Source organism: Pleurodeles waltl, chromosome 5, assembly GCF_031143425.1.
Source record: "Pleurodeles waltl isolate 20211129_DDA chromosome 5, aPleWal1.hap1.20221129, whole genome shotgun sequence".
NCBI classification, from domain to species: Eukaryota; Metazoa; Chordata; class Amphibia; order Caudata; family Salamandridae; genus Pleurodeles; species Pleurodeles waltl.
The window spans coordinates 1,092,609,749-1,092,627,127 of NC_090444.1; positions in this window are offsets into that span (position 1 = coordinate 1,092,609,749).

Here is a 17,379-nt window from a genome sequence, read left to right on the forward strand (position 1 = left end):
TTCCCACATTTCCTCTGTTTGTAAACATTCCCAAGCCTCCCACCCTGAGGATAACTTAATGGAAAGGGAACTCAGAAAGCTGAGGTTGGAAGAGGCCAGGTTGAAGCTTAAACAGCAGCAACTGGCCTTAGACAGGGAATTCCTGGATGTAAAGAGGGAAAGACAGAGATTGTGGTTAGTTCCCCATGGTGGCATCAGCAGTATTTCTGATAGCAATCCTGTTAGAGAGTAAGATTCCAGAAATCTGCATAAGATAGTCCCCCCTTACAAGGAGGGGGATGACATTAACAAGTGGTATGCTGCACTTGAGAGGGCCTGTATGGTACAGTTGGTCCCTCAAAGGCAGTGGGCTGCTATCTTGTGGTTATCTTTCACTGGTAAGGGTAGGGATAGGCTCCTTATACTGAGTCAAGGGCCCCTAAACCTGGAGCTGCCAGGAGATTGGTCATTCCCTTGCAGTACAGAGAGTTTCTTCTTACCTTGACACATGACATTCCTTTGGCTGGGCATTTGGGCCAGACGAAAACTTGGGAGAGACTTGTCCCCCTGTTTCACTGGCCTCATATGTCAGAGGACACTAAGGAGTTTTGTCGCTCTTGTGTGGCCTGCCAAGCCAGTGGCAAGACTGGTGGCACCCCAAAGGCCTCCTTAATTCCACTTCCAGTGGTGGGGGTGCCCATTGAAAGGTAGGGGTTGACATAGTTGGCCCCCTTAACCCTCCAACAGCTTCAGGCAATAGATTTATCCTGGTGGTAGTGGACCATGCCACTAGGTACCATGAAGCCATCCCCTTAAGGACCACTACAGCTCCTCCAGTGGCAAAGGCCCTCCTAGGAATCTTTTCCAGAGTGGGTTTCCATAAGGAAGTGGTGTCGGACAGAGGTAGTAACTTCATGTGTGCATACCTCAAGGCAATGTGGAAGGAGTGTGGTGTAACTTACAAGTTTCCCACCCCTTACAATCCACAAACAAATGGTCTGTTTGAGAGGTTTAATAAAACTCTCAAAGGTATGATATTGGGACTCCCTGAAAAACTCAGAAGGAGATGGGATGTCCTGTTACCTTGCCTCCTTTTTACTTACAGGGAGGTACCCCAAAAAAGAGTGGGCTTTAGCCCCTTTGAACTCCTCTTTGGGCACCCTGTGGGAGGTCCCCTTGCTCTTGTTAAGGAGGGTTGGGAACAACCTTTAAAAGTTCCTAAACAGGACATTGTGGACTTTGTACTTGGCCTAAGATCAAGAATGGCTGAGTATATGAAAAAGGCCAGTAAAAACCTTCAGGCCAGCCAGGAGCTGCAAAAGCAATGGCATGACCAGAAGGCTGTCCTGACTCAGTACCACCCAGGACAGAAGGTGTGGGTATTGGAGCCTGTGGCCCCAAGAGCACTCCAGGACAAATGGAGTGGACCCCATCTATTGTTGAGAAAAAGGGTGAGGTTACCTATTTGGAAGACCTTGGAACTGCCAGGAATCCCCTTAGGGTGTTCCATGTCAATCGCCTGAAACCCTACTATGACAGGGCTGATCTCACCCTGCTCATGGCAACTGATGAGGGACAGGAAGCAAAGAGTAACCCTCTCCCTGATCTCTTCTCCACCACTGAAGCTGATGGCTTAGTGGAGGGAGTAGTACTTGCAGATTGTCTTTCTGCAGAACTGAAAGATAACTGTATAAATCTTTTAGGTCAGTTTTCTGAACTCTTTTCACTGATACCAGGTACCACTACTTGGTGTGAACATACAATTGATACTGGAGACAGTTTAAAATTAAGATTAATAGGCAGCCTGACCATGTCAGAGACTGCATTAAACAAGAGGTTCAGAAAATGTTAGATTTAGGAGTGATTGAGCCTTCAGAAAGCCCATGGGCTAGTCCAGTGGTGCTTGTCCCTAAACCTTACAGTAAGGATGGAAAGAGAGAAATTAGGTTTTGTGTTGATTATAGAGGGCTCAACCAAGTAACCAAGACAGATGCTCACCCTATACCCAGGACAGATGAGCTCATAGATACACTGGCTTCTGCCAAGTATCTAAGCACTTTTTATCTAACTGCAGGTATTAGCAGATTAGGTTATCAGAAGATGCTAAACCAAAGACTGCATTTCAACCATTGGAGGGCACTATCAATTCACAGTAATGCCCTTTGGTCGGAAAAATGCACCTGCCACTTTTCAAAGGTTGGTGGACACAGTCCTGAGAGGGTTGGAAGCTTTTAGTGCAGCAGATCTAGATGATATAGCTGTCTTTAGCTCAACCTGGGATGATCACCTGGTCCACCTATGGAAAGTTTTGGAGCCCCTGCAAAAGGCAGACCTCACTATCAAGGCCTTAAAGTGCCAGATAGGGCAGGGGAATGTGGTTTATCTGGGCCACCTGGTAGGTGGGCAACAGATTGCACCACTGCAGGGGAAGATCCAGACCATTATGGAATGGACTCCCCCTACAACTCAAACACAGGTGAGAGTCTTGTTAGGCCTCACAGGGTACTATAGGAGATTCATCAAGAATTATGGCTCCATAGCAACCCCTCTTAATGATCTCACTAGCAAAAAGATGCCTAAAAGGTATTGTGGACAGCTAGCTGTCAAAAAGCTTTTGATGAGCTCAAACAGGCCATGTGCTCTGCACCTGTCCTAAAAAGCCCTTGCTACTCCAAGTGTCCCTTCCCTCCTTTGAAGTCCAGTTTGGCTGCTCTCCCCCCATACTGTTTCGTCATCTGCAGAGGCAGCTCTTCTCCCCCAGGCACTTCCTTTGTGTTCAGCCCAGGTCACTTCACACCTCATCAAGGCATCCTCGCCAGGTTGGCAGAGGCTGGCCAATCAGAGAAGGGCACTACAGAGCTGAAACTGGTAAGTTTCAGGCAGAGTTCTAAAACATTTTCCCTGAGTTAGTTATATCAAATTCAATGGCAAGTTGTTGGATTTATTATAACAATAAGTTTGAAACCAAACTTGAAATATCTAGCTCCTTTTGAGACTTTATTAATAAAAAATAAAGAATCCCCATGTTAGCCCATGGAGCCCGTTCACTGCAGTGAGGGGAAATAAATTTGGCTATTTTTCCATCACCGAGGCACATAAAACATTTGTTATAAAGTCCCTGCTTATAGTTACATAGCCACCCAGCCCTAGGGACACTGGGCACACCTTAGGGGTGACGTATATGTAAAAATAAGGCCATTTAAGACTTTGGAAGTACTTTTATTTCCAAAGTAAATTTTGAAAGTAACTTTAATTTAAAAGCAGCCACGAAGCATACCTGTCTTTAAAATAACACTGGGCACCTCAGCAGTGCACCTATGGGTGTACCACCTATGGTGGGGTCCCTAAACCTACATGCCTACCTTACACAGAGCACAAGCCCTGGGACTGGTCAGCAGTGCCCAGGGCACCATCAGAGTCAGGAAAACACCAGAAAAAAGTGAAAATGTTTGGGGGCTTTTGCAATCAGCCCAGTTTTCCCACAGTAAGAAAATGCCAAATTTCTAAAAGATAAATACGATTGAAAAGAAGCTTAACTGACACTAGTCGATACCATAATATATTAATGGTCACAGAAATCAAATCTTGCATCCACATGTATTATTTTGATATAAAATTAACATTTTGAGTGTCATACCTATCGAAGCAACAATCTCATTTAAAAAAAAAAATAATTACACTTTTGACCACGACACCCTAACCAATTGACATACATACATCAGCTAAAACTTTCTTGTAATACACAAATCTTTAATATTTAAATTCATACAAAATCGCAACATTAAACACAATTAAATGCAAAAAAACACACTGAACTAATCAAACATTACTCAAATGAAGTGTCCCAGTTTGATGTTTGAAAATTGAAGGAGCTAACACTTTTTACATCTAGTTCACACTCCTACACCGGAACATAGGGGTTGGGAGAACTCCTTTTCTATTTTATTTTATTTTATTTTGGGCATGAAAGGGACCTGAATTATTTTCAGTTTCTCAGGTTCCCTTTTCCCTAGCGCACTTCAAGCTAGTTCCCTAGTTTAAAACATCTAAGCATCAAACCCAACAATTCATGGTTCTCCTCAGGACCATGAACTGGATAACATTCTTCATTTCCAACTCCAATGATGTTGTCCATTTTTTACATTTTTGAGTAAAGGCTTCAAGGTAACTCCAGTGTTAACCTATGGGAGAGATAGGCCTTGCAGTAGTGAAAAAGAATTTTAGCAGTTTCTCACTACCTGGACATGTTAAACTTAAAGGTGCATGTCCAAATTTTCAATACACTGCACCCTGCCCTTGGGCTAACCAGGGCCTACCTTAGAGGTGGCTTATATGCAATAAAAAGGAACATTTGGGCCTGGCAAGTGGGTGCACTTGCCAGGTTGAAATGGCAGTTTAAAATCACACACATAAGGCTCTGTGGTGGCAGGCCTGAGACATGTTTGAAGACTACTGTCGTAGGTGGCATGATCAGTGCTGCAGGCTCACTGATAGTATTTAATTTACAGGCCCTGGGCACATATAGTGCACTTTACTAGAGACTTACAAGTAAATTAAATATGCAATTGTGGAGAAAATAATGTTACCATGTTTAGAGTACAGAGCACCTGCACTTTAGAACTGGCCAACAGTGGTAAAGTGACCAGAATTCTAAAAACTAGCAATGAGTGAGAAAAACAGGAGGCCAGAGGGCTAAACATTAGGGGAGACCACACCAAGGATGCCAGGTCTAACACCCACCTGCAACCATTGGCTCAAATTAAACACTGAATTCTGCCTATGCCTCCATATTGTCCTCTGTTAGCAACACCAGAGTGCACTCTCCTAGATTAACTTTCAACAGTTCTCCAGAAGTGCTGACCCAACCTTTCAAGTACATTACAAGCATTCTGTACAGCTGCAATTTTAGCATTATACTTTGAGCGCAACATTATTTTAGTTAACTATTATGTTCAAAGGCCGAATGCCTTCCTTCAATTCCACCTGATCAACCTTCCATCTCCCTGAATTTAGGTTTTCTTTCCAACAGTGGGATCCTCCTCATCCTGTTCAAAAACGTCACCCTCTTTGTCCTGAAAGTCTAGCTTCTCTGCCTTGAGGATTTCCACAATATGCAGAATAAAACTCTCCTGGATTTGTGGTGGTAGCTCTGCTGGCATTCCAAAAGGAGCAGGAAAAAATGCTTAGTACAGTGATGGGTGTAGGCACAGACATTATGGAATTATCACAGACCAGCCACTGATACTGCTGGTGCATAATGCATTCTACTACATGATACTTTCATAGTTTTTACTGTTGGAAGGGCTAGTGCCAGAAACGCACCCATGCTGAGTGGTGTCAGTAGTGTTGGACTCGCCTCTGCTACTCCTCACTGTCATGTCTTATGAAGAAGCAGACATACCACTACAGTATAGGAAAATGTCACTGAGCTGCTATGGGTTGCATTACAGTTTTCAAGTGAAAATACTGGCATTGGCGATAACCCACATACAAGAGGATTACTATTCAGCTATGATCATCAGTTTTTTGTTGTTATATTTTTGTTGGTTTTAGCATACACCAGAATTAACTGCCATCTTGTTCACATTTTGTTTGGCCATATGTTCCCCTGTATGCTTGTTTTTTGTTGATATTTCTGGCCTCCAATACTTAGGATCTTCTCAAACTGAAGGCACACTCTTTGGTGTACCCTGAGTTGAAAACCTCACCACAAAGTAGCCCCATCAACTCTCTCTCACCTGCTCCAACTGCATGCCTGGATTTTTAAGCTTTTTGGGTGCAGTGCTGGTACCCAGGGGTGATACCTACTAGCATCCATGTAAACATTATGTACTGTAGCTTGGGGCAGACAAGGGCTAGTTCTTGTTTCGTTGTTAGATTTGTAAACGTTTTGTGAATACGTTTTGCAAAATTGATTGCAAAAATCACAAGGTATGTGCATGGTTAATGTTTCAAGGCCACTAACAGTGTGCCTTCTGTCAAGTTTACCCTTAGTTGATCATGTGCATTTAATAGTTTATTACCATTACTTTTGCAAGGTGGAAAATTAATGTTGCCCACAGAGGACAAGAGATTCATACATATCCACTATGTCGTGCTTTTCCTGCTCTTTTCTTCCAAGGGATTTGTGGGGAACAAACAATGTTTTGCTTGAGAACAGGTCTATGGAAGGTGTAGTTGGCCAAGAGAACATACACATTGCCACCACAATGCATTCTGGAAAGAGGACAAGGTGTGCTTTTGCCAGAAATGCTTTTGCAGGAGCCTCCAACTCTCAAGGATGTACTTCCTCTGATTGGCAGTGGTTTACTACAACTGCAACAACTTGGAAAGACCAATTTTAGCTTCGTTTCAGGTTATTGCACATCATCTTTAGTCAGACTTGTGTGGACACTGTTGCTTATAATGCAGTTCTGAGGGCTGCCCTTTTTCTCCTGGCAAGGAACTGCCCAGAAGGCCCTGCTGAAGCACAGCTGTCCTTCCCTTCTGATGCTTATGACTTTGCCTGTGTGTTGAAGCCAAACTGCCCATAAATGGAGATAATGGACCTGCAGCCTTCTTCCTCTCTGTACAACGAACTTCAGAGATCCACTGATATGGTAGAGGTTCAGACCCTGTGGGTTTGAAAGCTACCCAGAGTGACAGAAATGAACATAGTCCAGAAAAAGCCCTATGTGCTTTTGGACTTTCTGTCATGTACTCACCTGGTTCTGACTGGAGACAATGCTAGACTTCCTGTTCCCCGGGGGGGCGGCTAATGATCAAGGGACCACAAACTTTAAATCATACACTAGTCTAGAGGGAAAAGGAGGTTGGGATAGAACGAAAGAAATAGACTTGCGTCACTGGGTCAGCTTTCTCTACTGCCTTGTGACACTGATTAGGAGGGTCTATACTGTCTGAACTTTTAGTTTTCATGCCGGTGCAGTGCACTAGAAACAACAAGAAGAGTTGTTTACTATTAGTTCCTCAACATATAGGCCCTCATTATGACATTGGCGGTAAGTACCACTTACCGCCATGCTGTCTGCTGCCAACATACCGCTGCCGCAGCGGATTACCACTACCCATATTATGACACACACATAGCAATCTGTCACTACACAGCCACACACACAAGTCTACCAGCCCAAAGGTCAGTGATAAACTGGTGGTGGCAAAACCCACACCGTTATGCCAACAGAACTACGCCCACAGCATTATGATCCACGAATCACTGCGGCGGACATTCAATGGCGCAAAACCATTGTGGTACACACCACTGCGCTCAAAATACACACACACATACAAAACAACACTACATTGGACTTTTTGAATAACACACACCTGACACCCATACACACACCACACCCACACCACTATAAAACACACACCCACATTACCCACAACCCTTTACGACTAAAAACAATTACCACAAGAGAGATAGAAAGACCATAGACGAGACCACAGCCACACACCACCATCACCACGCACCGTACATCACACACCCCAACACATCACCCCACACACCCTCAACCACACCACTCACTCTACACCCATGGGGCCACAATGACACCCCAGGTTCTCAGAGGAGGAGCTAAGGGTCATGGTGGAGGAAATCATCCGGGTAGAGCCAAAGCTATTCGGATCATTGGTGCAGCAGACATCCATTGCAAGGAAGATGGAGCTATGGCGGAGAATCGTGGACAGGGTCAACGCCGTGGAACAGCACCCCAGAACAAGTGATGACATCAGGAAGAGGTGGAACGACCTACGGGGGAAGGTGCGTTTCACAGCAGCAAGACACCAAATAGCTGTACAGAGGACTGGCAGTGGACCCCCACCTCCTCCCCCACAACTAACAACAAGGGAGGAGCAAGTCTTCGCAATCATACATCCTGAGGGCCTGGCAGGAGTAGTAGGAGGACTGGACTCTGATAAGTCAAATATCTATTACTATCACTCCCCCCACATGCATGCCATCACAAACCCCCACCCTTACACTCACTCCCATCACTCCACCACCTCACACACACACCCCACCATCACAACCCACCCCTCCCAATACCAAGCCCTGCATGTAACATCAATGCACAGACCCCCATCACAGACCTGCATGGACACCCATCACTAAAGCATGCACACTAGAGAGAATCACCTAACCCACCAAATAACTACTCACACAAGGCAAAGCTGCCAGGGCAATAACAACCATAGAGGGCAACACACCCATGCACAAGATGTCACATGCAGAAACAATAACACTGCATTTACATCCCCACAGGCCCCCCACCCAACGTCACTGAAGAGGAGGTGCCAGCATCATCCAGTCCCCCCCACAAGAGGCCCACAGGGATGATAGCAGCTCTAGATGCCTGGATCTGGATGATCAACCTGGCCCATCAGGGACCTACGGACAGTCAGTTACCCAGGCAGTCCCATACCACCACAGAACCTCCCCCCTCAGGAAACACCAGCATAGTACCCACCCAGCGGGCCCATACCTCTCTCCCCAGGACACATCAATCAGCAGTGTGTTCACCACTACAGGGACCCCAAGCCACCCTACATATACAGGACAATCAGGGACCTGGGGTCAGTGGCAGTGGGCACACGGTTCAGGGGACAGAGGCACAGGACAACATGGAAGCTGGGAGGACTGCTGTGCGACAGGGGGAGGATAGGCCCAGGGAACCGACTCTCCAGGAGGCACTCACCAAGGTCCTGGGAGCATACCACCATTCCCAGGAGACGATGGGCCAGAGACTGGACAGTTGCAGGATACCCAGCGGCTGCAGGAGGGACAGTAGCTGGGGTCAGGGAGGACTTGAAGGACATCAACACAACTCTGGTCACCATTGCAGGGATGCTGGCAGACATGGCCAACACGATGAGGGAGGCAGTGGCACACCACCGGGCCCCTGACACTAGCAAAACCATTGAACAGCCTTCCACCTCTGCTACTGGACAGGAGGCCCCACCACAGGACCAACAGGCCACCAGCACCCCTCCCCCTGCAGAAGGAAAACCACCCCGCAAACGGTCCCTGGGACCCAGGCAGAAGCCAGAGACTATTGCCAAGTCCCCCGCCAGGAAATAAGACTCTTCTGATTGTCACCTTTGTGTCCCACCCTGTCCACCTTGAACTGCCATTGCTCCACTTCCTATGCCCCCTTAGACAATGCACCTGTGATCCAAATAGACTGGACTCTATCCTGGACATTCCTCCACCATCACCCTAGCCCATTGCACATCTCCCTCTACTTATTGGCACTTAAATAAACACCATTTGAATAAATACAAGTATGGAGTCTGTCAAATGATTGAACTGTGTATTCGTCTAACAAGCTTTAAACACTGCAATACAAATGTACAGTAATGTATACATAGGAATGACCTGTAGTTGGCTGCAATAGTGGGGCACAAATATCTGAAAATAGATATGCCAAAGGGTACAGTAAGTGGCCATAGAAGTGGGAAAATCAGCCTGCCAGTGACAATGTCAAACACAAAACTGTCAATGAAAAATGAAGTTACAGTGTCTTACCTGTGTGTCATTGGAAGTATGGTCGTAATATTGCACTTCTGTTGTCCTCATCCTCATCCTCTGCCTCCTCATCTTCACTGCCCACAGGGTCCACTGCTGCCACACGGACATCTCCAGCATCATCCTCCTGCAGATAAGGCATCTGGTGACGTAAGGCAAGGTTGTGCAACATACAGTATGCCACAATGATCTGGCAGATCTTCTTGAGTGAGAAGTACAGGGATCCACCTGTTAGATGGAGGCAACGAAACCAGGCCTTCAGGAGGCCAAATGTCCTCTCTATGATTCTTCTTGTTCACCCATGTGCCTCATTATAACGTTCCTCTGCCCTTGTCCTGCGATTCATCACAAAGGTCAATAGCCATGAGAGGTTGGGGTAACCAGAGTCGCCTGCAAATATTGAGGGACAACTGCTAGACACACACTAACCCTGAGGGACCACACCATACCCATACACCAACACCTACTGGGTGGGAACCAGGCCTCACCTATTAGCTACACCCGGTGCCTCTGGAGTTCAGCCATCACATGTGGTATGCTTCTATTCCTCAAGGTAAAGGCATCAGGCAGAGACCCAGAATACTTTGCATAGACATTGGAGATGTACTTGTCCACCAGGCACGCTATCTGCACATTCATGGATTGAAAGCTCTATCGATTTCTGAACACCTGTTAATTTCTAGAGGGGGGACAAATGCAATATGTGTGCCATCAATAGCCCCAATAATGTTGGGAATATGTCCGATTGCATAGAAATCAGCTTTCACTGTAGCCAAATCCTCCACCTGGGGGAAAACGATGTAGCTGCCAAGTGTTTAATGAGGGCAGACAACACTCTGGTCAGCACTATTGAGAACATTGGCTGAGACATTCCTGCTGCCAAGTCCACTGTCACTTGGAAGGAGCCATTGCCAGGAAATGTAGCACAGATAGGACTTTCACAAGAGGGGGTATCCCGGTGGGCTGACGGATAGCAGATATCAGGTCAGGCTCCAAGTGGGCACACAGCTCTGTGATTGTGGCCCTGTCCAGTCTATAGGTGAGGATAATGTGCTTGTACTCCATTATTGCCAAGACCACCAGGGGCCTGTACACAGGGAGATGTCTCCATCTCCTATTCATCTGCAGCGGTTGCAATCTAGGCGGCAAAACGGTGAGCAGCTGGTCAGTATTCCATATTTACAAACACTACACTGCATTGCATGTTGTGACTGTAACAGTATATTGTTGTGTACTGCGACGCAGTTCGGTGCCATGGCCTGCCCCCCCCAAAATGGTGTCCGCCTGTCCTGTATGGAGGAACATGTGAAAATGAGGTAATTCAGCTGATGTACGCCGTTGAGGGAGGCGGTCGAGAACCGCCGTGTAACTGCTCATTGGATACCATTGGGCTCTATGCGTTACAGTGGCCAATGGTGATATACGCTGTCAGTGACAGTACGCACCACCACAGACGTGACCGCCATTTTCTATCTGTTCACTCACTTGCTATCTGACCTTTAACAGGAGAGGACCTACACTGCAAGTGCTGCTGTGACCTGTGTCTGGAACCGACCATGGCTCGTCTTACTGGGGAAAGGGCCCTGCCTTCACCGCTGTGGAGTTGGAGAGACTGGTGGATTGGGTCCTAAACCTGTATCAAATGCTGTATGGGCCCTCACAGCAGCCCATCAACGTGTTTCCCGTGCCCACTCATCCAGGAGAGTGGGCATCTCCTTCACCCCAGGCACTTCAGACCCTGCCCCAGTTAGCCCTGCTGCCCTGAGTGAGGAGGCTATTGACCTCCTGCGATCCATCTCTGTTGGGCAGTCAACCATTGTGAATGCCATCCAGGGGCTGGCAGCCCATTTGCAACAAACAAATGCATTCCTGGAGGGCATTCACTCTGGCATGGTGGCCCAACAGACATCAATCCAGGCTCTGGCCTCCTCCCTGATGGCAGCCACTGTCCCTGTTTCTAGCCTCCCCCCTCCAACTTCCTCTGCCCAAACCCATTCCCCTCAACCCCAACCTATCCCAAGCACACAGGCAGACCAGCACGCACACTAGGCAGCACATAGGAGTTGTTCAGGCATCACCAGCACCACACATCATCCCACAGGCACTCACACAAACACCATCCAGATTCAGACATACCAACATCCACTGCCTCCACTGCCTCCACTGTGTCCCCCTCCTCCTCATCGTCCCCCTCCCTCCCAGTTGCATCTACACTCACACCTGCGTGCACTACATCCTCATCTACTCCCACCATCACCATCACGCCTATCACTACACGTCCCTCACTGGCAGTCACCACCCCCACATCCATGCACACGTCCCCTGTGTCCTCTCCCACTAAGTTTGTGCCTCATCCTCCCAAAGTACACAAACGCAAGCACCCAACAGCCATACACCTCACAACAGCATCCAGCCCATGCACCTGTACCCAAACACAGCAGACAGACACATCTTTCAGCCCTTTTTTTCTTCTTCCACTCCCAAACTTTCACCCTCTTCCCGCCCCAATGTCCCTAAGAAGCTTTTCCTCTCCACCGTTGACCTCTTCCCTACCACTCCCCCCGTCCTTCACATCGGTCCAGGGTGGTCAGAACCCAGGCGATCACCTCAGCCACCCAGTCCACGGCCACAGTAGTGTTGACAGCTACTGCAGGTGGGAGAGGATCCCGGGCACCAGGCAGCAACACTGACAGGGTGCCTGCACTAGGTGTTTCAAGGAAGGGCAAGGTGGCACCACCAGCTGCAACAGGGAAGGCCAAGGAGACACCACCAGCTGGGACAAGGAAGGGCAAGGAGGCACCACCAACAGTGTCTAGGAAGGGCAAGGAGGCACCACCAGCAGTGTCTAGGAAGGGCAAGGAGGCACTACCAGCTGCGACAGGGAAGTGCAAGGAGCAATCCCCGGCTGCTGACAGGAAGGGCAAGGGGCCTGCACCCGCAGGCAGGAAGGACAGGAGGCCTGGTGCTGGGACTCATTCAGAGCCCCCACCACCAACCATAGTGGTTCAGCCGTCCAAGGCTTCAAGGGAAGGGCTGGGGCCTCCCCCCACCACTGCCAGAACCGTCACCAGCACCACTGCCAGCAGCAGCAGCCACAGTGGTCAGAGGCTGCAGGGGATGGGCTGGAGCCTCCCCCCACCACTGCCACTACCAGCACCGACACCAGCACCACTGCCAGCAGCAGCAGCCCCAGTGGGCAGCCGTCTGAAACTGCAGGGGATGGGCTGGAGCCTCCCCCCACCACTGCCAGCCCTGACACCAGCACCGCCACCAGCACCAGTGCCAGCAGCAGCAGCCCCTGTGGGCAGCCGTCTGAGGCTGCAGGGGACGGGCTGGAGCTTCCCCCCACCACTGCCAGCCCTGACACCAGCACCACACCACCACTGCCACCACTGAGCAGCCGTCACCACCGGCGGACAGTGTGTAGTCCTGCCTCCATGGGCTGTAGTGCATCCTGGCCCCTGCAAATCCCGTGGGTCTGACACCGAGGTGAGAGATTGTGACCTTGCACTCCCCAAGATCTGCATCACAGGGCACAATGCCCCCTCCAGAACCAGTGGAGAAGCCATCCACTCACCCCATCCTTCCCAGGATGAAGCACACTGGGCACAATGCCCCCTCCAGAACCAATGGAGAAGCCATCCACTCACCCCATCCTTCCCAGGATGAAGCACACTGGGCACAATGCCCCCTCCAGAACCAGTGGAGAAGCCATCCACTAGAGAGACTGTGGCCTTGCACTCCCCAGGACCAAGCAGTGGGCAAACCACCCACTTGAGAGACTGTGGCCTTGCACTCCCCAGACCATGCTGTGGGTAAACCACCCACTTGAGAGACTGTGGCCTTGCACTCCCCAGGACCAAGCAGTTGGCAAACCACCCACTTGAGAGACTGTGGCCTTGCACTCGCCAGGACAGCGCACAGGGCATGTTGCCCCCTCCAGGACCAGTGGTGTTTTACCATCTTCTAGCTGAGGTGCCCCCCCATTCTCCGTCTCCCCGAGGTGCTTGTGTATTTTTGACCTGATGCCCCTGCAGTGTTCTCTCCGTGTTGTTGCAGGAGTGAGGTGGGGCCTTGGCCTATGTGTTGTAGCCCTGTGATCCACAGACATTGAGGACTGGGCAGTGTCCCTACATTTGTAAATATGTATATACATTTGTATTTTGATGCACATATTCATGTTATTTTATCGTATTGCACTCACTTTCTTCAAATAATTTTGTCCTTGCATTATTCCTGAGTGGTACGGGGTGAATATGTAATGTTTGTGCATCTGGTTGTGTGTATGGTGTTGGGGGTGTGTGAGTTCTGTGTGTGTGTCACTCTCTTTTTCCTCCCCCCTCCCTTGTGTGCAAGGCGTCAGTACTCACCCTGGTTGTCTTCGCCGGCGTTGATGTTCATAATGCAGCAGAAGGTAGACGAGCGTCAGAAATATGTGCAGCTCGGGCTGCATGGCGTCGTGGTTGTTCCCTGAGTCTCCACAGGTGAATCCTTTGACTTCTGTGCAGTATTTCTGCCATGCTTTTGATGTTGTTGGTACCACCTCCGAAAAGGTGGCGGAAAGGCTGATCGTAATAGTGTGGGCAGTACATTGTCTTCCGCCTGGCTGTTGGAAGTTACCGCCGTGGTGCTTGTTGATTCCACCATGGCGGTCGGTGTGTTAAAGTGTCTGTCTGTGTGAGCGGTTTCCGCCGTGGTCATAATTCTATTTTGGTTACCCCCAGCCTGTTGGCGGTATTACCGCTGCTTTATCACCAACCGCCAGGGTTGTAATGAGGGCCATAATGTTTAAAGAGATATTTACAATAATATCACTTACATGCTTGAGAGAAGGTACACTTCAAAATTAAGCTGGAGTTCCTTGCACTCCTGAGAATGTCCTAACATACAATGTTCAATTCAAACTCAAATGTATAGATTGTGCGCTCTAAAGTCTTTCCAAGTTCTTTATACAAACAAGTCAAGATTTACAGATGTGAAGACCTTCAGTTCCGAGGCAATTAAAATGGGGAGTGCCCAAGACTTAAAGTGTCCAGAGCGCTAGGCCTTTTAGAAACAGAGAAACAAATAAGGTACATTTGCAAGAACGGGATTTCACTTTTAAAGAACTCAGGCTTGACCTAATCTCAAACGTACCCATGGATTAGTGTCCACGAGCCTGAGGTCCACTTCCTACGGCCTGATTTAGATTTCGCCTGACAGGTTACTCCGTCACAACGGTGACAGATATCCTGTCTGCCAAGATATAAATTCCCTTAAAAAAAATGGGATTTATATTTCAGTGGACAGGATATCTGTCACCGTTGTGATCGAGTAACCCATCCACCAAAATCTAGATCAGGCCCTTAGCCTTGTCTTTAAAAAGATAGATGTGATGTTTGCTGATGGCAGGTGGAAGTGATGGTTGGAATCAATTAACCATGGCAGGCAGAACCAATGAGCATTAGCCGTTGGAGTCAGTAGGTCACAGCAGTTGGTGCCAATAACCAAAGCTGGTGAAGCAAATAAACACAAATGGTTACAGTCAATAGGTAATGGCCGAAGGAACTAATTAACCAGGAAACATGTGGTTCTTCTACAGTAGTAGAAAAGGAGGAAACAAAGGTGCAGGAGGTGAATAGCTCTGAGAGGAGGATCATGGCTTGCAGGAGGCCATGAGGTGCCACAGGGGAAAGACAACATGAGCCCTGTGTGCAAAACCCGCAGTACAGAAGGCACTAGAGGGAGTGGTGATGATTTCAACTGTTAGTGTGGTTTAGACTGTGACATTAGCCTTTCTACATAGTGAGTAAGAAGCCACAGGAGGCCCCGCCTCAGGACCAACAGGCCACCAGCACCCCTCCCCCTGCAGAAGGAAAACCACCCCGCAAAGGTCCCTGCGACCCAGGCAGAAGCCAGAGACCATTGCCAAGTCCCCCGCCAGGAAATAAGACTCTCCTGATTGTCACCCTTGTGTCTCACCCTGTCACCCTGTCCATCTTTAACTGCCATTGCTCCACTTCCTATGCCCCCATAGACAATGCACCTGTGATCCACATAGACTGGACTCTATCCTGGACATTCCTCCACCATCACCCTAGCCCATTGCACATCCCCCTCTACTTATTGGCACTTAAATAAACACCATTTGAATAAATACAGTACAAGTATGGAGTCTGTCAAATGATTGAACTGTGTATTCGTCTAACAAGCTTTAAACACTGCAATACAACTGTACAGTTATGCATACATAGGAATGACCTGTAGTTGGCTGCAGTCAACACACCAGAAGCGATAGTGGAGCACAAATATCTGAAAAGGGTACAGTAAGTGGCCATAGAAGTGGGAAAATCAGCCTGCCAGTGACAATGTCAAACACAAAACTGTCAATGAAAAGTGAAGTTACAGTGTCTTACCTGTGTGTCATTGGAAGTATGGTCGTATTATTGCACTTCTGTTGTCCTCATCCTCATCCTCTGCCTCCTCATCTTCAATGTCCACAGGGTCCACTGCTGCCACACGGCCATCTCCTGCCTCATCTACCTGCAGAAAAGGCACCTGGTGACGTAAGGCAAGGTTGTGCAACATACAGCATGCCACGATGATCTGGCAGATCTTCTTGAGTGAGAAGTACAGGGATCCACCTGTTAGATGGAGGCAACGAAACCTGGCCTTCAGGAGGCCAAATGTCCTCTCTACGATTCTTCTTGTTCACCCATGTGCCTCATTGTAACGTTCCTCTGCCCTTGTCTTGCGATTCCTTACAGGGGTCAGTAGCCATAAGAGGTTGGGGTAACCAGAGTCACCTGCAAATATTGAGGGACAACTGTTAGACACACACTAACCCTTAGGGACCCCACCATACCCATACACCTACACCTACTGGGTGGGAACCAGGGCTCATCTATTAGCGTCACACCCGGTGCCTCTGGAGTTGAGCCATCACATGTGGTATGCTTCTATTCCTCAAGGTAAAGGCATCATGCAGAGACCCAGGATACTTTGCATAGACATGGGAGATCTACTGGTCCGCCAGGCACACTATCTGCACATTCATGGAGTGAAAGCTCTATCGATTTCTGAACACCTGTTCATTTCTACAGGGGGAGGACAAATGTAATATGTGTACCATCAATAGCCCCAATAATGTTGGGGATATGTCCCATTGCATAGAAATCAGCTTTCACTGTAGCCAAATCCTCCACCTGGGGGAAAACGATGTAGCTGCGCAAGTGTATAATGAGGGCAGACAACACTCTGGTCAGCACTATTGAGAACATTGGCTGAGACATTCCTGCTACCAAGTCCACTGTCACTTGGAAGGAGCCAGTGCCAGGAAATGTAGCACAGATAGGACTTTCACAAGAGGGGGGATCCCGGTGGGCTGACGGATAGCAGATATCAGGTCAGGCTCCAACTGGGCACACAGCTCTGTGATTGTGGCCCTGTCCAGTCTATAGGAGAGGATAATGTGCTTGTACTCCATTGTTGCCAAGACCACCAGGGGCCTGTACACAGGGAGATGTCTCCATCTCCTATTCATCTGCAGCGGTTGCAATTTAGGCGGCAAAACGGTGAGCAGCTGGTCAGTATTCCATATTTACAAACACTACACTGCATTGCATGTTGTGACTGTAACAGTATATTGTTGTGTTCTGCGAAGCAGTTAGGTGCCATGGCCTGCCCCCCCCTGAAATGGTGTCCGCCTGTCCTGTATGGAGGAACATGTGAAAATGAGGTAATTCAGCTGATGTTGTACGCCGTTGAGGGAGGCGGTCGAGAACCGCCGTGTAACTGCTCATTGGATACCTTTGGGCTCTATGCGTTACAGTGGCCAACGGTGATATACGCTGTCAGTGACAGTACACACCGCCGCAGACGTGACCGCCATTTTC